Genomic DNA, 20,042 nt, shown 5'->3' with positions numbered 1-20,042 from the left:
AATTCAAGAATGAAATTGGCCAAAATACATAACCTACACATATAAATGGCTGCCTGTTCTACCGACTGGTTTGCTGAAAATCCACCCCCCATTCATAAAAAGAACTCCATCTGGAGAAATGGCCAGTAGAGCCTAAAACAAGAGGACCTGAGACACTGAGAACCAAATTGCGTCAGAACCCCTTGAAAGAAGAGGTTACCATCACAATTGTTTACAGTCATTATGGTTAGAGTAAGTTAGCAATTGAGTTAATGACAAGGGTCACTTAGGAGTCACTGGAGGGCAGTTTGGGACAGGATGAGTAAGAGAGGTTAGAGCATGGCAGTTGCTATAAGAAAATGGTAAAGAGAAAATCAATACAGAACTTCGACAATACCATCAAGTGTGTTCATTATGCGAGACTCAAGTGCAAGGAGAGCATGGAGTTGGTGGGCTCCACCCCAGGGCAGAACTGATAAGTACATTTCCCTTAGACTAGATATACTCTGGAGAGCAGGAAGAAAACAGATCATCAATAAAACACCGAGGGATCATGCCTTTTTTTTTTTTTTTTAAAGATACGAGCACAAGATTCTTGGATCTTGTATGAAACAGTATCCCAAAGAGAATTTCTTGGAGCCGTTCCAAGGAGCCAAATATAGCTACTATTTTATGAAAGACAGTTGGTCATTCTGAACTGGTAACTACGGTTACTATGAGCTGTTACGATAATCACGGTACCTACGGTAATAGGTTATGATAATTCTGAACTGTCTATGCAGCAAGACATATAGAGGGGAGTGTATGTATGTGCAAAAGATTGAATACACCTGGGAATGACTTTTAGTATCTAACAAAGCTCTTAAAATCACAATTCTACATCTGGGACACCTGGGCTGCCCAGTCAGTTGATTGTCTGACTCTTGATTTCAGCTTAGGATATGATACTAGGGTCGTGGGAACTAGCCCCGTGTTGGGCTCCACTCTCAGCTTGGATTGTCTCTCTCCCTCTGCCCCTCCCCTGTTCATGCCTCTCTCCCTCCCTCCCTCCCTCTCTCTCTCTCTCTCATAAAATTTAAAAAATCACAATTCCACATCTATTGATGATCTGTCTAAACTCTTCATCTCCTATTCATTTTTTGTAGACAGGTTTAAACCTAAATGTTCCCTATTCATGGGAAAACAACATGATTCAAACGAGAAAACTCCTATCTGCCTACTTATTAGACAAAAAGAAGTGGGAATTTAAATAAAGAGGAACAGAATTTCTTAGTCATTAATATCATTTTCCCCCACTTGGTGCTTTTTTAATTTATTGAATGTGCTGTGATGGAATTGAGGAGATAGGGTAAGGTTAGGGGTTCATACATAAAGAGGTATTTAGGGAGCAAAGAGTATTTTTAAAGTGTCTCCAAGTAGAGAAGCATAATATGAAGAGCCTGGTTTCTCAAAGATATGCACCAAACCAGTGCTGTTTGGCATCTTTAAAAATGATGTTGAGGAAAAAGGACATAAGGGTGTCTCACAGATAACACCAAAGAGGTGTGGAGGGAGGAAAGTCAAACTGTTGAAAAAAGATACCAGGGGTTAAGGGGAAGATACAGGAAAATCTTACAAGCCTGTGCAATCTGGAAAAAAAAATGAAAAATGAATCTTAATGAAGGGAACAAGGTAACATATTACAACATAAATAATCCAAACTTTCCCTGTAGAATGATATCCATTAAGAAAGGATGGTTTCCTAAGGATACCTGGTCAGTGTTCTGCTAAGAACCAAGGTCAATAAAATGTTGATCATCAAAATATAAAATTGAAATGGAGCACCAAGGTTTACTTTTCCTTTGTATAAACCATAACACTTCATTTCTTAAATGCTATGTTCAATTTTGTCCTTAAGAAGTATTTAATAGAAACGGAGTTCCAGATAAGAGCAGTTAAATGGTTTCCGGGGTGTAGGAGCTGATGTATGAAGACAGAATTCCAAAAAGCTTGAAAACTTTTCATCTGTAAAACTGGGATTCTTCATTTTTGTGCCATGGACACCTTCCACAGTCTAGTGAGCCTGTGAATGTCTTCCTGGGATAATCCTTTTAAACATATAAAATAGAATACACCATGTTACTTGAGAAACCAATGATGATACTATCTAGCTTTCAAAATATTTTTAAAAACAAATTGGTGATAAAGTAATATAGTAGCATCTTTATCAGCACAGTAAGTAACTAGGTCTGATAGTTGTAATGATTACCATAATTTCCAAGCAGCGATGAACATAAATGATTGTCTCATACCTGCAACAATTATATGGTATGAAAATGCCTGTAGTGTCTATTGGTAGGATTTGTAATGGAAGAAAATACTAAATTTCAAGTAGATGCTTGTGAGAATAAAAGTGTGATTTTTCCCATCCAAGTTCATGAACACGCTGGATTTCTTCCTCAGGTCCCTTAGGGGTTTGGGAACCCAAAACTAAGTAACCTTGCCATGACAGCAAGGGCTGAGAAAGAATGTGGCCAATGCTGATCATGTCATGAATGATGTAGACGAAGCAAACTTTGTTTCGCAGGGCCCCAAACACAAAGATAGGTGGCCAGGAAAGAATAAGAAACATGAGTGAATTCAGGACCCAAAAAAGGCAATTTTAGCAACAAGCCTGAGACACTGGGTGTTGTATGGAAGTAATGAACCACTAAATTCTACTCCTGAAACTAATATTACACTGTAACATTAAACTAACTGGAGTTTGAATAAAAACTGGAAACAAACAAAAAACAAACAACAAGCCTTAGAAAGATATGAACCTCATTATTTTGGTAGATTGTAATGACTGGAAATACAGAAAGATTCAAAAAGAGTTTGGACATCATATGTTTTCACTCATGTGTGGAACTTGAGAAACTTAACAGAAGACCATGGGGGAGGGGAAGAGGAAAAAGTAGTTACAGAGAAGGACAGCGGCAAACCAAAAGAGACTCTTAAATACACAGAACAGACTGAGAGTTGATGGGAGGGGAGCGGGGGAGAGGGAAAAACGGGTGATGGGCATTGAGGAGGGCACTTGCTGGGATGAGCACTGGGTGTTGTATGTAAGCGATGAATCATGGGAATCTACCCCCAAAACCAACAGCACATTTTACACACTGTATGTTAGCCAATTTGACAATAAATTATATTAAAAAGAAAAAGAGTTTAGACAAAGTTGTCCATTTTAGCCATAAAAAAACTCAAAGAGGAGAAGACTGAAGGCACTTAACCTTCAAGATTCACATTAGGAAAGATGATGAGAGACGCACCTGGGTGGTTCAGTAGGTTAAGCGTCCGACTTCAGCTCAGGTCATGATCTCATGGTTCGTGGGTTCAAGCCCCATGTCAGGATCTGTGCTGACAGCTCGGAGCCTGGAGCCTGCTTCGGATTCTGTCTCCCTCGCTCTCTGCCCCTCCCCCACTCATGTTCTGTCTCCTCTGTCTCTCAAAAAAATGAATAAACTTTAACAAAAAAGGAAAGATGAGAAGAACCTTGAAACACATCATTTGTAGCACAAGAAAAAGTTGGGGGTCGGTGGGTCTGAATCAGTATCACTCACAGTATTTCTCACCTTCTTTAGGAATCCGCTCTTGTTCTGATTCAATTTTTTTCTCTGCTCACAATGAAAACAAACTGCAACATAATCCACAGTAACCGTGTATGTGTATTTCACCACAGACCCTAGCTTCAGGTAGGTACTAAGGTACCTAAGCTTCAGGTACTAAGCACTAAAATCTTGTGCTCCAGCTGTTGACTTAAGGCATATTTTATAAGCCACAAAATATCATATTTGCAATGAAGTGGACAGAGACTGAATGCAACCTGGACTCAGAGGCAGGGTCCTCCCGACAGCCTTTGTTCTAATAGAAACTTAAACCTGTATGGAATGCCTATCCAGGCTTACCTGGTTCTACCTTGCCCTTTCCACCCAGCACATACCCATCCTACCCCACTCAGGAATTAAAAGGCCCTGAAATTGGTATTATATTTCCTCTCCCTCTTTAATAGAGAACCAACAATCTTCATCTGTTCTGGATCTCTCTCAATTCGTGTCAGATGCAAAACTGACAATGAAATTGGCAGGGGTCCCTGGGGCCCCAGGGCCTCTCTGAGACTCATGGCAGGAGAAAAGCGTTGTCTGGTCATGGCTGTTTTTATCCTCAGATTTTCCACCCTCTGACTCCCTTTATTTCCTGAGTTAGTCACCAAGTCTGAACAGCAGCCAAAGCCCTGACAATATTAGCAAGAACATTTGATTCCTTCAATAAAACTGGAGATGGCCCTGAAAAATGATCAGTATTCACCTGGCTCTCCCTCTGCCTTCCCTAGGGGACAGTCCTTCATCCCTTCTACCCTTTTCATCATGGCAACAGAGAGTCTGCCAGAAGGCAGTGGTTTACCCAGGCAGGCTGCCTTTCGCGAATATTTTTCATTAACACAAACAACTTTGTTTCTTCTAAGCAAAACAACAAAAAAAAAATTAAAAATCAAAGGGTAAAAAGATTAATCTTAAATGGACAGCAGCTCGAATCTCTTAAGCCTGTAAGGATATTCCAGATCAGTTCACATAAAGGGTTGAGAAGAAAGAACACCTGGAGCCCCGCAAAGAGGACAGACAAGGGAGAAGCTCAGAGAAATGCCTCAGAAGGAGATGGTACAAAGGGCACTGGCTCAGGAATAAGTAAAGGACGGAAACAGACAAGTAATTTACTAATAAATAAAGGAGAGAGCAGAGCAGAAAGATGGGTTGCCACGGTAAGTCTCTCAAGGCTTAAAAGGATTTGCTTTGGGAGGTTAATAATAGAGGGGAGTGGGTGCATAGGGAGGAAGGAGCCACCAAAGAATACAAGGAGCCTCCACCAAATGAAAACTTCTCTCCTGAGCAGGTGTGCACGTACCTACGCATGTGCTTGTGCGCACTGTCACACACATACGCTCTAACTCCTAAACTTCCCATTTTCCCGACTAAACTGGGACTAGTAGGCTGCTTCATTATTTTGTCAGAACCGTGGTCAGACCGACAGTGAGGTTCAAGGGTTGTGGCAGGAGGCGGAAGAGGTCTTCCTGTGTATGACAATCACCACAGCACCAAGAACCTTCCCAATGAATGCAGCATGTTCCCCTGAGGTCATACGTCCCTTAATGTTCTGTGAGGATAGCTTATTCTACAACAACTAAACAAAAAATGACGGAATCTGGAAGGCTATATAGTAAGCTCAAAGTAGAACGTATACTAATACCCAAAGCATGTATGTTGCTACTGCCTACCGGAGTCTTTATAAGTCACAGACCCCACACTGTGGAGCAAGGCAGTGGCGGGGACGAAGACCATTCCTTGAAGCTTACCAGAAAGATGAGTGCTAGTTTTCTGTTTTGCTTTGTGAATAATTAGATGCCCACATTTCACTTTCTTTTGATCCTCCCGGCCCTATGAGCTAGAGAGGGTAGGTTCATTCCTCTTTAGCTAATAAGGAAACCAAGACTTCAAAGAAGGAATGAGATTTCCTCAAGGTCAACTGGCTATTAAGTGGCAAAGCAACATCTGGCATCAAGTCTAATGATGAATACATGATACTCTGCTGCCTGTCCATCAGTATAATTAAAATATACTTAATGTTTTCCACTTCTTTCCGGTTTGATTTTGTTCATTCCATTAATATTTAGTAAGTGCTACTTTCTGGACAAAGTTGAAAAGAAACTGTCTTACAAGAGGTCTCAGAAAATCAACACAACAATAATGAGACTATAATGATGTGGCGGGATTGGAACAGGAGAGGAGCGACAGGGCTCACACGTGAAGTAGAAATAAAAGTCTGAAGTCATTATAAATGGCAGCAATGGCGTGTGTTTGGAGTTTCATACACAAACTTCTAAATAATGTAGGTGTCTGCTTGAGAATAACCTGCCCTCAAAGAAAGCTCAGAACTTTAGGCAGACCAACGGCAGAGGGGTGGTTCTTGTCAAAGGGAACAGTGTGTGTAAGGGAAAAGATTTGAGAAAGACTGGTACATTCAAGGAACTATCAGTGTATTCAAGAACCATCAGTGGAGGCCAATTTTGTTCAAGAAAAAAATGTGAGGATGAGCCTGGAGAGACGGTAGGTGATGGGAAGCCTACTCAAAAAGGGTCTTGCATGGTGCAGAAAGATGTTTAGCTGTGAGCCTTTAGGCTGAGGGGATCCATGGAGGCATCTTCACAGGGCAGTGACATGACCAAATGTGCTTGTTGGAGAACATCCTGGCAGCAGTTTGGACTTAACCAACAGCCTGGCAGAGAAGGAGGAATTGAGGCAGGTGGACCAGCAAGAAGACTGTGTTGTAGTCATGGCAACAGATGAAGGGGACTCAACTGAGGTAGTAGGGATGCCTCCAGGAAGTGTTTAAAACTGAAATCTAGGGGTGCCTGGGTGGCTCAGTCAGCTGAGTGTCCCACTCTTGATTTTGGTTCAGGTCATGATCTCACGAGTCATGAGACTGAGCCCCATATCCGGGTCTGCGCTAACAGTGTGGAACCTGCTTGGAATTCTCTCTTCCTTTGTCCCTCCCCCACTCACATACACACTTTCTAAATAAATAAATATTTTTTAAAATCTTAAAAAAATAAATAAAAGTAAAATGCACAGAGCTTTGTATTTGAACGTAGGAATGAAGGAGAGCAAGCCACCCAAAACAATGCAAAATAGTTTGAAAACAACCTTGAATGCCTGAAAACAGAGACTGTGTCCCATTCATCTTTGGCTGTCTCCTTTCTCATATTGACCTGGGCACATTTGGGGTGCTCAACTTCTGTGAAATGGCAGTGTTCTCTGATCGTTATATGCCTCTGCAGAGGCACATTGAAGGTGGGAACCATCAGCTGCATCTTTGTTTCCTATCTCTGAGGACACCTGCCTCAGAGATCTGAAGTCAAGAGGTGTTTAGAAAGGTCATAAAATTAGGAAAATTCTCCAGATTAAAAAAAACAACAACAAAACAGAACAGAACAAAACGACATGAGACGTAAAAGCAAAGCAGACTTCTAGACTGAAGTGAAAGAGTGAAATAATGCTGGACTTTGGGCAAATTATTTGCAAAAATGGCCACACTCATTCTATTTTCCTCCCTGAATCCACATTCATTTAAAATGTGATTTTGGGGGCGCCTGGGTGGCGCAGTCGGTTAAGCGTCCGACTTCAGCCAGGTCACGATCTCGCGGTCCGGGAGTTCGAGCCCCGCATCAGGCTCTGTGCTGACAGCTGATGGCTCAGAGCCTGGAGCCTGTTTCCGATTCTGTGTCTCCCTCTCTCTCTGCCCCTCCCCCGTTCATGCTCTGTCTCTCTCTGTCCCAAAAATAAATAAACGTTGAAGAAAAAAAAAAAAATTAAAAAAAATAAAAAAATAAAAAAATAAAATGTGATTTTGTGCAAGATATAATATCAACATACAGAAACCGGTTGCATTTCTATACACGAATAATGAAGTAAAAGAAAGAGAAATCAAGAAATTGATCCCATTCGCAACTGCACCAAGAACCATAAAATATCTAGGAATAAGCCTAACCAAAGAGGTAAAAGATCTGTATACTGCAAACTACAGAGCACTCATGAAAGAAATTGAAGAAGTCATAAAGAAATGGAAAAACATTCCATGCCCATGGATTGGAAGAACAAATATTGTTAAAATGTCCATACTACCCAAATCAATTTACAAATTCAATGTAGGCCCAATCAAAATTGCACTGGCATTCTTCTCAGAGCTAGAACAAACAATTCTAAAATTTGTATGGCACCACAAAAGAACCCGAATAGCCAAAATAATGTTGAAAAAGAAAACCAAAGCAGGAGGCATCACCATCCCAGACGTTAGCCTCTACTACAAAGCTGTAATCATCAAGACAGCATGGTATTGGCACAGAAACAGACACACAGACCAATGGAATAGAATAGAGAACCCAGAATTGGACCCACAAATGTATGGCCAACTAATCTTTGACAAAGCAGGAAAGAGTATCCATTGGAAAAAAGACAGTCTCTTTAACAAATGGTGCTGGGAGAAGTGGACAGCAACATGCAGAAGAATGAATGGATCACTTTCTTACACCGTACACAAAAATAAACTCAAAATGGATGAAAGACCTAAATGTGAGACAGGAAACCATCAAAATCCTAGAGGAGAAAGCAGGCAAAAACCTCTTTGATCTTGCCCGCAGCAATTTCTTACTCAACACGTCTCCGAAGGCAAGGGAAGTAAAAGCAAAAATGAACTATGGGGACCTCATCAAGATAAAAAGCTTCTGCACAGCAAAGGAAACAATCAGCAAAACTAAAAGGCAACTGATGGAATGGGAGAAGATACTTGCAAATGACATATAGGATAAAGGGTTAGTATCCAAAATCTATAAAGAACTTACCAGACTCAACACCTAAAAACCAAATAATCCAGTGAAGAAATGAATAAGACATGAATAGCCACTTCTCCAAAGACATCCAGATGGCCAACAGACACATGAAAAGATGCTCAACATCACTCATCATCAGGGAAATACAAATCAAAACCACATTGAGATACCACCTCACACTGTGGGTCAGAGTGGATAAAATTAACAACTCAGGAAACAACATATGTTGGTGAGGATGTGGGGAAATGGGAACCCTCTTGCACTGTTAGTGTGAATGCAAACTGGTGCAGACGCTCTGGAAAACAGTGTGGAGGTTCCCAAGAAATTAAAAATAGAATTACCCTACGACCCAGCAATAGCACTACTAGGAATTTATCCAAAGGATACAGGAGTGCTGATTCATAGGGGCACATGTACTCCAATATTTATAGCAGCACTATCAACAATAGCCAAATTGTGGAAAAAGCCCAAGTGTCCAACAAATGATGAATGGATAAAGAAGATGTGGTTTATATATACAATGGAATACTACTTGACAATGAAAAAGAATGAAATCTGGCCATTTGCAACAACGTGGATGGAACTGGAGGGTATTATGCTGAGTGAAATAAGTCAGTCAGAGAAAGACAGATATCATATGTTTTCACCCATATGTGGAATTTGAGAAACTTAATAGAAGACCATGGGGGAAGTGATGGGGGAAAAATAGTTTCAAACAGAGAGGGAGGCGAAACATAAGAGACTCTTAAATACAAAGAACAAACTGAAGGTTGATGGGGGGTAGGGAAAAATGAGAGATGGGCACTGAGGAGGGCACTTGTTAGGATTAGCCCTGGGTGTTGTATGTAAGCAATGAATGATGGCAACCTACTCCCAAAGCCAAGAGCACACTGTTTACACTCTATGTTAGCTAACTCGACAATAAATTATATTTAAAAATTAATTAATTGATTGATTGATTGATTAAATTAAATGTGACTTTGAAAACCTTCCTATCAAGGGGTGGAATTTGTTTCCCCACCCCTGCAATCTAGGCTGAGCTCATGGATTACTCTGAGCAACAGAATGCAGCAAAAGTGACCTTGTACTTGCACATGGGTGCCTTGAACACCGCTGCTCTCTCAGGACCCTGCCAAGCTGCCATGTGAACAAGCCTGTGGGAGAATAAGAAACCCCATAGAACAGAGACCAGCTATTCCAGTGGAGGCCATGTGGGATTAGTCAGCCCTCAGCCAACCTCAGCTGACAGCAGATGCCAGGAGTGAGCTCCTGAAGATGAGAAGAAACTGACCAGCTGAGCCCAGCCCACACTGCCAACTCAGAAAGTCGTGAGTTAAATAATTTTTGTTTTAAGCCACTAGGGTTTTGCTACATTTACAAAAGCTATGGCTAGACTCATCTTTTTTTTTTTTTAATTTATTTATTTTGAGAGAGAAAAAGGGTGTTAGCAGAGGGAAGGGGCAGAGAGGGGGATATAGAGAGAATCCCAAGCAGGCTCTGAACTGTCGGTATGGAGCCCCGCACAGGGCTTGAACTCACAAACCTTGAGATCATGACCTGGGCCGAAGTCAAGAGTTGGACATTTAACCGACTGAGCCACCCAGGCACCCCTAGACTAATCTTTGTAAAAGCAATATGGAAGACACTCTTCCTTGGCTTTCAGCTTTGAAGGAAACTGGTGCTCCAACCACTCTGGAGACCAGTTCCAGAGATACAGAACTTTGGTCACTGCACTGCTAATACCACTCCATCTATGACCCACATGGCGATAAGATTTGCTCAAAATTATGTCAGTGTATACTCGGATCGTATGTTGCAGGACTTCCCAGGAATGGTCTCATACCTGGAAGTAGAGGAAATTCTTTGAGGGATGGGCAAGTCCCCTACAGTTTTCAAGCACTATAAAACCTTCAGGGAAGTATGTATTTATGGGTGTATCAGAAAAATAAAACCCATGTAAAAAGTATGTGTGGATATTTTACGTACTCCTTGTCTGAAATATTTCATAATTTAAAATAAAAATTTTTAACCAGGTAAAAATATATTACATTTTCTTACTTCAATAACCCTTTTATTCTCTCCTTTATATTGTTTCCAGGGATCCTATATTAATATTGCTTGTGTAATTACTGGTTGTGTGTAATTGTTGTGTAATTACTGGTTTCCCTATGTCTTTTTTTTTTTAACTGTGGTATGTTAAAGGTGGGGACTATGTCTTATTCATCTCTGTATCTTCAAGCCCAATACAGTGCCAGGTACACATTATGGGTGGTTATGTAGATCGATGGGTAGGTAGCTGGGTAGATGGGTGGGTAAGTGAAGGGATGGGTCAAATGGATGGATGGATGGGTGGGCGGATGGGTAGATGGGTGGGTAAATGGATGGGTGGGTGGGTGGACGGGTGGAGAGGTAGGTGGCTGGGTATAATAATTCTTCCTCAGGATCTGGGAATATTGGGAACTCAATACATGCTGACTGGGCCACCAACAAGGCTTCCTACCACATTCTTCCCCACCACCAACACTCCCATACTCTTAGCCTGCTATGTTTTCCTTTCTTCCAAAGCAATGTACACTTTTGGACACATCAGATTAGTCACCTCCCTGTTTTGTTTACTGCCTATCTGCCATCATCAGAATGTAAACTCCATGAGGCAGAATCTTTGTCTGCTTTGCTCACTGTCATAACCCAAGTACCACAGACAGTGCCTGGAACACAGCAAGAGCTCAAAACATACATACTGAATGTCTGAATGTGACCTTGTCCATCTCAATTTTTTTGGAGCCTAACCAATGTGTGTCTGTATCCCTTTTCTGTTTGTCTAGCTTCTCCTGTGAGGTATCTGCTTTTAAGATGATCCACCAGTTACTTGTTCTACCCGCAGATATAGGTTGACCAAAAAGAAATTGAAACAGTCCCCTTGAGTAATATACATTTAAAAATATGCAGTGTTTTGAGGTGCCTGGGTGGCTCAGTCAGTTAAATGTCTGACTCTTGATCTCCATTGAGGTCATGACCTCATGGTTTGTGGGACTGAGCCCCACATCAGTCTCTGCATTGGCAGCACATAGCCTGCTTGAGATTCTCTCTCTCTTTCTCTTTGCCCTTCCCCCCCTCAAAATAAATAAACTTTAAAAAAACTTTAAAAATATGTAATGTTTTTTGGCGACCTAAAAATCTGAACGAGGTGGATCCAGAGAAAGTATACATCAGAAATAGAATACTTAAGGGTGCCTGGGTGGCTCAGTCATTAAGCATCTGACTTCAGCTCAGGTCATGATCTCATGATTTGTGACTATGAGTCCCACTTGATGTGAGCTCAAGTCCCACTTCGGGTAAAACATGAACCCAGCTTCTCTCTCTCTCTCTCCCTTCTCTCTCTCCCCCTCTGCCCCTCCTGAAATTCATGCTCTCTTTCTGTCCCTTGTTTACTTGTACCCTCTCTGTCTCTCAAAAGAAAGAAGGAAAGAAAGAAAGAAAGAAAGAAAGAAAGAAAGAAAGAAAGAAAAGAAATAGAATACTTAAAAATATAGAACATTTCTGGGGCGCCTGGGTGGCTCAGTTGGTTGAGCATCTGACTTCGGCTCAGGTCATGATCTCACAGTTCGTGGGTTCGAGCCCCACTTTGGGCTCTGTGCTGACACCTTGCTAGGAACCTGGAGCCTGCTTCGGATTCTGTGTCTCCTTCTCTCTCTGCCCCTCCCCGGCTCATGCTTTGTCTCACTCTATTTCTCAAAAATAAATAAATGTAAAAAAAAAAAAAAGTTTAAAAAAATATAGAACATTTCCGGTTTATAAATAAAAGCTACATTATTATCTATGAATCAATAACAACATCAATTAAGTATGAAATAAAGTGAAGAAGAGTCTGATGGAAAAACTACAAAATGTTTTCCAACTACAGTGAAACCTTGGTTTGCGAGTATAATTCATTCCAGAAACATGCTTGTAATCCAAAACACTTGTATATCAAAGCGAAGATCCCCGTAAGAAATAATGGAAACTCAGATGATTTGTTCTACAACCCAAAAATATTCATATAAAAAGGATTACAACACTGTAATTTAATACAAAATAATAAAGAAAATACAAAGTATAAAGAAAAATAAATTAACCTGCACTTACCTTTGAAAACGCTCGTGGCTGGGGTGAGAGAGACAAGAGAGAGGAGGGTTATTATGTAGGACGACTTTCACTATCACTAACGGATGTTGACTACACTACATATTAATAAACTCTTGTCACAGACTGTATTTAAAGTAACTGGCAATAAGGCGACAGAGGAAAGGGTCTATATTTGCAGGCAGCCTGACCTAGAATGAAGCAAAGCGTTCCTAAGCTCACTCTTGCATGGAAAAGCAAAGAACTATCCATAGGTGCTTTGAAGTGACAAAAAATACACGAGTGCCAGTTGTGGGTACCTTCCAACATTCTGAAAAATCACCGATTTCTGCCAAACACCATGGCCTGAGACCAAGCATCTGAGCATGGGAGACGATCACCCACAATCCCACAGTGAGTGAGAGAGAGAGAGAACCATTGGCTCAGTTGTGATCATGTGACATTCAGTGTCACGTACTATTTGTATTGCAAGACATCGCTCGTTTATCAAGTTAAAATGAAATGTTGGCTCATCTTGCGGAACACTCGCAAAACAAGCTACTCTCAATCCAAGGTTTTGCTATATTATTTGTGGGCCTGTTTCCTTTGCCTGAGTGTCAATCATGTGGGAACGCACCACGGTTCGTCAGTCAACGCTACATGCCCCTGGTACCTGGTCATGAACTCTACCTGTCACTCTCTTAATGGGATTCTGATAGGTTCTTTGGTGTCAATTCTGCTGACTCATGCCCTGATGGCTTTGTAACCTAGTTAAGGGTTCATTAGCTTAACTAGGCTAAAGCTATTCTCTTTCAGAGAAAATCAGCCTCCCGCCCAGGGTAAGACACATTATCTGAAATTGTTCCTTTTCTTCACAGATCCATTTCAAACTCTCCTATTCTGATTTCTTTGTAACCTAGTTAAGGTTTCATTAGCTTAACTAGGCTGAAGATATTCTTGTCAGTTAAAATTTGCTTTCAGCCTGAAATTATCCACACTCTTTCTGGAATGGCTGCATTTTTCCCACAGTCTAAATTAGATTAATTTCAGGCTTCTCCCTCTCTAAATTACAATTTGCCAAGATGGCCCAGAGATGGTCTCTCTCTTCCAGAAACCTGTCTTTCTTCTAATACTTGACTCCCCCAGTCACCATGGCATTCCCTTCACAGCCTCCTCACTGCCCTGCCTGCCCTCGGAAAAGCCCAGCACTCCAGAGAACCACGCGCACACGCCTCCATGATGGACATGTGAAATGCAATATACAGAACATGACCTAACTTCTTCAGATGTGATTTTAGAACACCTTCACACAATCTGGGCTTTATTGCAGAAGAAGCTTTGATTCGCTGATTTGGTGACCTTATTTTTATAGTAAAACAACTGTAAAATTTGGAAACGAAAAAATAAAACAACCCACTATAGCAGAAACCAGAACTTTAGCTAGGACAAAAATAAAATGCAATTAAAACAAAACAAAACAAAAAGACCCGGCTAATAAAAGAAAAAAAAAAAAAAACCTCAGGAGGAAGCAAAAGAATATGGAGTTCGTTGCTAAATGTGGCTAGATCTGTTTAAATCTTTTTCGCCTCCAAGCCTCCAACTAATATGAATACTGTTTTTAAAAGTTCTGTGGTAATTAGATGCAGCCCTTTGGAAATTAAATTTCAAAAGGTTTTATGACCGAGGCTGTTTGTGAAATCATCTTTCCTATGTAACTACTGCGATAAAGCAAAACTGTCAGGCTAGTCTGTCTTGGGTTGCATTCATTATCACACATTCTGCTGCTAGCAGGGGTGATGGAGTAGGAGGAGGGCAGTCGGGAAGGGGGGTGAGGAGAGGAGAGAGAGAGAAGGGGAGAACCTGGCACCAAGACTCCATGCAGACAGCGCTGGGGTGGCGGGTGGTGAGCCAGCCGGGAGCCATGAACCCACTGCTCCCAGAAGCACCTTGTTACCATGGCTCTCAGACAGGAGCCTCCTGCTGCATGGAGCACGATGCTGGGCCTTACTGGTAAGTACTTTAGCACGCTGTGGCTCCTCAACACAAACCAACCGTGTCATCTGATACGCAGCTAACCAACAGTGGTCTCTTCCCTCGATGAGGGGACACCAGGCCTGTGGGGTACCCTAAGAGACTGCCTGCTACTCTCCAACAGAGCACAGCCCAAAGGGATTTCCGAGGGAAGAGATGTCATCTTGAACTCTACTTTCAGAATGTACACACAGTATAAGATTCTCCTCCATACTGTATGTTTCACGAGAAACATACATAGGACCCAGTCTAGAAGATTCCTTTTGGGGCAGGAGACACCTCTCTTTTCTGAGCAATTTACTTTGTAATAGAAATGTACCTCCTAATAGAAAAAAAAAATGTTAATTCCGTGTGTGTGTGTGTGTGTGTGTGTGTGTGTGTCTACACATGCATACACAGAGAAACCCAAAGTCTCTGTTTGGTCTGCCTGGAGTGAGGACAGGAAAGAAATACAGATAACGACACATTTTTCCTCCTCATAAGGTGCTAAAAAACCAGTACCTGTACACAAAACTGTGCGTGAGTCAAGCCCTGGAGGTGGCTAAAATACTGTCCTAAAAGGGATCGATCTTTCAGATGACATTTTAGATATAGCTTACATATCTAAAATGAAGATTTGCGATATAATTTATATATCTAAAATAAAGAAAGACGACAGTATGGGATATTACCAGGGGTTGATACACCTCATCCAAGAACTGCTGAAAAGGATAGCAAATTGTACCTAGGTCTTTATTTTTTTGTACGTCTCTGTTTGATTTTCTACAGCATCATTTACTGTTTTCCCTATCATCGATTTTGGCCAAAAACTACTTTCAACTAAAATAAAAGAATAAAAAGTTCGGAGGTAAGATCTGGACCACATGCCAGAAAACAAAGGCGATTTCTTACAGGCTACCAAATTGGACGTCTCTTCTGTAAAGCTTAAAAATTCCCATCTAATGTTAAAGTGGTGCTGGAGACAAAATGATCAGCAAGGATATTTTGAGTAATCATTTATAATTTGATTTAGCAATTATTTAAACCAATCTGTTCTATGTGGCTTTTTGGGGGGGGGTTTGTTTGTTTGTTGCTAAAATAAATACTAATTTCCTGGCCACATCAGACCTCCTTTTGCCTTTTCTATGAAACACTAAATGTTTATACCAAACCATCACCTCATGAGAATACTGACAAAATCACCTAATAATTGAATATAAAAAGGATAACATGACCCTACTGCACATCCCACAGTTTATTCTGAGAAAACTCCATCACGTGCTGTAATAGTGTCACCTTCACTGAAGCTTGGCCAGAAAAGAGACCAAACCCTAAATTAACGAAGACAGAAAAGAAAACAAAATTAAGGTAGAGGGGATGTCCTGTTTCTCCAGAATCTCTCCAGAAAACCTTTACTACCAATCCCAAGCCACTGACATTTGGGTTTAAAGATTTTATCACACGATTATCAACTCTCTCTCTAAATGTATTTGTAAACATGGGGTATTTTGATAAGTAACCGGTTATTCAGGTACCATTATGTAATAAATTTGTGCCACTTTGCCCAGAGTTACCTTGAAATGTAGCTACCTGCTACCTATAAATAGGAAGAGGGTGGGGAGTAAGGGTCCTAAGCAAAGTGCGAATATAAGTGAAAGTGTATTTGGGGGCGCCTGGGTGCCTCAGTGGTTAAGCATCTGACTTTGGCTTAGGTCAAGATTTTGCGGTTCGTGAGTTTGAGCCCGTTTCAGGCTCTGGGCTGACAGCTCAGAGCCTGAAGCCCACTTCGGATTTAATGTCTCCCTCTCTGTTCCTCCCCCGCTTGCACTCTGTCCCTCTCTCTCTCTCTCTCAAAAATAAATAAACATTTAAAAAATTTAAAAAAATAAATGAAAGTGCATTTGTAACCTTTACTTTAGGACCGAATTCCTTTCCAAGCTCTTCTTCCATAACACATTTGTATGCAGTGTGCTAATTATGGCTAGCTTTAATCTCTTCATAAAAGTAGGAGCCTATTTTGTTACTACATTTTGTCAGCCATTAGTTCGAGCTCATTAATCAACTAATGGGTCGTAGACAGAGATGTGGTAGGGCCCTTGTCCATCTCTGTGGCTTTACAACCAAGGCCACGGAGTCTCCGAGTTTGCTGGCTTGCTCCACGCCTCACGGCCAGTTAGCAGCAGTTATGGCTGAAAGCCCGTCTTCTGACTCACGAAGTTCTGAAATCTTTACTCTCTTTGGTGGTTTTCAAACTGATCTGTGGATCTCCAGGGCTCCGAGAGAGTGGGGCACTGGCCCTTTCAGGTCCATTTTTGCTGGTTTTATACTTTGACCTCCCTACTATTATTCGACTTAAAAATCCATGGCTCAGAGTGCCTGTGTGGCCCAGTAAGTTCAGCGTCCGACTCTTGATTTTGGCTCAGGCCGTGATGTCGCAGCTTGTGGGTTCGAGCCCCGAGTCAGGCTCTATGCTGACAACATGGGAGCCTGCTTGGGATTCTGTCTCTCTTGCTGTCACTCTCTGCCCCTCCCCACTCACACATCCATACGCAAGTTTGCTCTCTCTCTAATAAGCCATGGGCTTAAAGAAGTTTTAAAATCACATTAAAAAAATTTCTAAGTAAAAATATTTCCAAAATATGTTGGAAACCTATTATAACTTTCCATTGTATAGAAGTTGGATCTGGAGTTGAGGGGGTGAATGACCACAGGACCAGGGGTTCAGAGCTCCAAGTCTAAAAGGCAGAGACACCGGAGGCCAGTGCCTCCAACTCTGTGACCACAGATAAGCTCCTGAGCCCCACTACCTCTCAGTGTCCTGGCCTGTGGAACAGAACTTCTAAAACTTTAAAGCACTGAAGTCTGAATGGAAAACTCTGTGTTCACAGCCGCTGCTGTCAATACAGTCGTGGTTAGGCAATGTCAGTTATATATTAACACAAGAGAATGAACTTTTAGATCAGCATATGGCGAGGGGCTGATATACTCTGTATTTTCTGGATTTCCAAACCTAACAATTCAAACTGTCTTGTCCTCTGTGGTATGCATTAGCAGTCACTTTGCTCCCAAAGGAGGTTGGGAATCACAGGCCAAGATCATTGACACTCTGGGAGTGTGACGGGGGTCCAGGGGCATGGGCAGGCAGTCCCTCAGTTGTCTCTAAAGAATGAGCTGGAGTAGAGGCTTCAGGAAGTTTCCCATCACAGCTGTGGCATATAGCAAGCCTGATTCTGAGCTGGGCAGCTGCAGGAAGGTCATGGCCTGGGCACCAATCTGCCTTTAGAGTTCGTGGCCACAGAGGAGTCTAACAATAGGCCAGTGCCAGATTCAGGGAGTGCCAACCAGACCCCTGTAAGGGGTCATCTGGCTTTGGAAATTCACAGTCAGAATCCAAAGACTTGTCTAAGGTCACAGGGGTGTCTGCTTTTATGTCCAATTCAACATACCACATTATTTCTTAACCGTGGCCTTGTGAAATGTGGTGTGAAGTGTTAGTGGGACAGGGATGAACCAGACTCCTTAAGGGGCCTACCTGGTCCAACCATGTGGTTGAAGTGTAGGGCAGCGAGTCTCAACGTGTGGTCCCAGCATCACCTAGGAACCTGCTGGAGATGCACATCCTCAGGCCTCATCAAGACCTAACCAAACCAGAAACCCTGGGATCGGGCCCAACAATCCCTGTTTTAACGAGCCTTCCAGATGACTCTCAAGCAGCTAACACTTGCGAACCAGTGGCACAGGATGTTTGAAGAGGAACAGCCAGACGTGAGCAGTGACAAGCCAGACGATGACAGGAAGTGGGCACGGCATCAGGATACGATGGTGTGGATAACAAAAGCCCACGGCGTGGAGAGCCTGCCATGGTGGGCAGAAGAGTCAGTCAAGCTGAGAGAAGCTGGAGCCCGACACAACACGAGATAGGTCAGAGTTTCACACCTTACTGACGTCAGAAACTCACATGGAAAAAACCAGGAATGACTGGGTGGTCCATATGTGAGAAGAGCCTTGTTGAGAGTGGACACCAAGCTTGCTCTTCTCTCCGTCCAGAAGAAAAGTATCAGCAACTTACTCAAAAGAGCTGTCTTCTCAAGACAGGGGCTAACTTACGAGCTAACTGAGCACCATCCTGGACTCTTGGCCTCCCTGGAGGTCGTCCGGGCTGAAAAGTGGAGCTTTATCTTAAGGATAAAATGAGCATTTGTAAAATGAGCAGATTTCTTAGGCCTACCCCAAGAGATTCTCACTCTGAAGGTCTGAGAAGGGGCTCCATGCAGATGAATTCTTGTGAATGTGCATTTTTAACAAAGGATTCTACCAGTCAGACCTTAGGTGGACCTCAGATGACAGTTTGACAAACACTGGCTAAATGATCCACTCACCCAACAGCAGCAAGGTTGGGAACAATGAACAAAAGATCGATCGTTCCTCTTTTATTTGTCACTTGTTTGTTTTTAGGTTGTATTTTTTGATGTAATTCATAGATTTTTACCAGAAGACATCGGAGAAGTTAAGACTGGTTTCTGAAGTGGCAGAAAGTCCCTGAAATCCCAAAATGTAGGAAACTTCTAGACCAAGGGCAAATGGGGCTGGCAGAAAGGCAGGGGAAGATTTCTGGGACTTCTCAGGAGAGGAGCCTTGGAATCATACATATTTTCTCGGTTAAAAAAAGGAAAGCAAGCGATGCATTTGAAACCCAGTCCTCTTTCCCCTATGTCGCGTAACTGAGATGATTAATCACCGAATCGCTACACATGAGAGCTGGCGAGGACCTTGGTGGCCACCCTGCTCACCTCAGCCCTGGCGTGAAGTCACTCCTTGACCTCTAGAGATGAAAACACCCCAATCAGAAGGCCGTCAGTCCACTGGTTAGAAAGGTCTCCCCCCACAATGAGCTGAAATAGTCATATTTCCTTCCTTAAAGAGAAATGAGAGCTTTGCATGCTACCTTCAGACACATGGGTCGATTCTTTTTCTTTGCAGGAAAGGAAAAGTGAGGCGCAATTACCCCGAGAAACCTTAATTGGATTATGCAGTTCAAGTGACAAGACAGAAGGAAAATCTGGCCCTTTTTCCTTCTTCCTACTTCCCTTCCCACACCGCTGGCTTCTTTAACCACAGCATTTAATAAGTTATTGTAGCAAAATGGGGAGAGAAAAAAAGAAAGCAAACTCCATTCTGTTTTGTTTTTTAATCCTTACATGTCATCTTATTCCTTCATTTTTGTGGCCTTTTGTCTCTGCCGGTTTCCATGGCAACAACAACCAGCAAGCAGTTCGCATCCCTCTCTCTAGCTTGCTCACAGAGAACTCCAAACAGGGTCAAAACCAGCTCTGGGTTGAGGAAGAAAGTAGACGACTCCCTTCCTTCTCACTGATGTTGATGTGTGCGTTTTTGAAGGTGTCTGTACGTTTCTGTGCATTGATCTCGGTAGTTTTGGCCGCAAGTGATTTTTTTTTTTTTTTAGACCGTGTCTTTGTTCCAGATTTGGGGGAAGGGAGCAGTGACTTTCACATACAGTCACATTTTTGAGAACATACAGATACATGATTCG

General features: G+C 42.1%; 1 protein-coding gene and 1 non-coding gene across 3 annotated transcripts in view; one reads left to right on the top strand and one right to left on the bottom strand.

Annotated features, from left to right (window-relative positions):
• Positions 1-20,042, bottom strand: part of TMEM178B (transmembrane protein 178B) — a 360,015-nt gene that overhangs the window by 112,472 nt on the left and 227,501 nt on the right. The window lies entirely within an intron of this gene.
• Positions 11,928-12,012, top strand: TRNAR-UCG (transfer RNA arginine (anticodon UCG)). The gene has a single exon. It is a non-coding gene; the product is annotated as a tRNA-Arg (tRNA).

Source organism: Prionailurus viverrinus, chromosome A2 (assembly GCF_022837055.1).
Source record: "Prionailurus viverrinus isolate Anna chromosome A2, UM_Priviv_1.0, whole genome shotgun sequence".
Taxonomy (NCBI): domain Eukaryota; kingdom Metazoa; phylum Chordata; class Mammalia; order Carnivora; family Felidae; genus Prionailurus; species Prionailurus viverrinus.
Note: the sequence above shows the minus strand (reverse complement) of the source record. Positions and strands in the feature narration are given on the sequence as shown.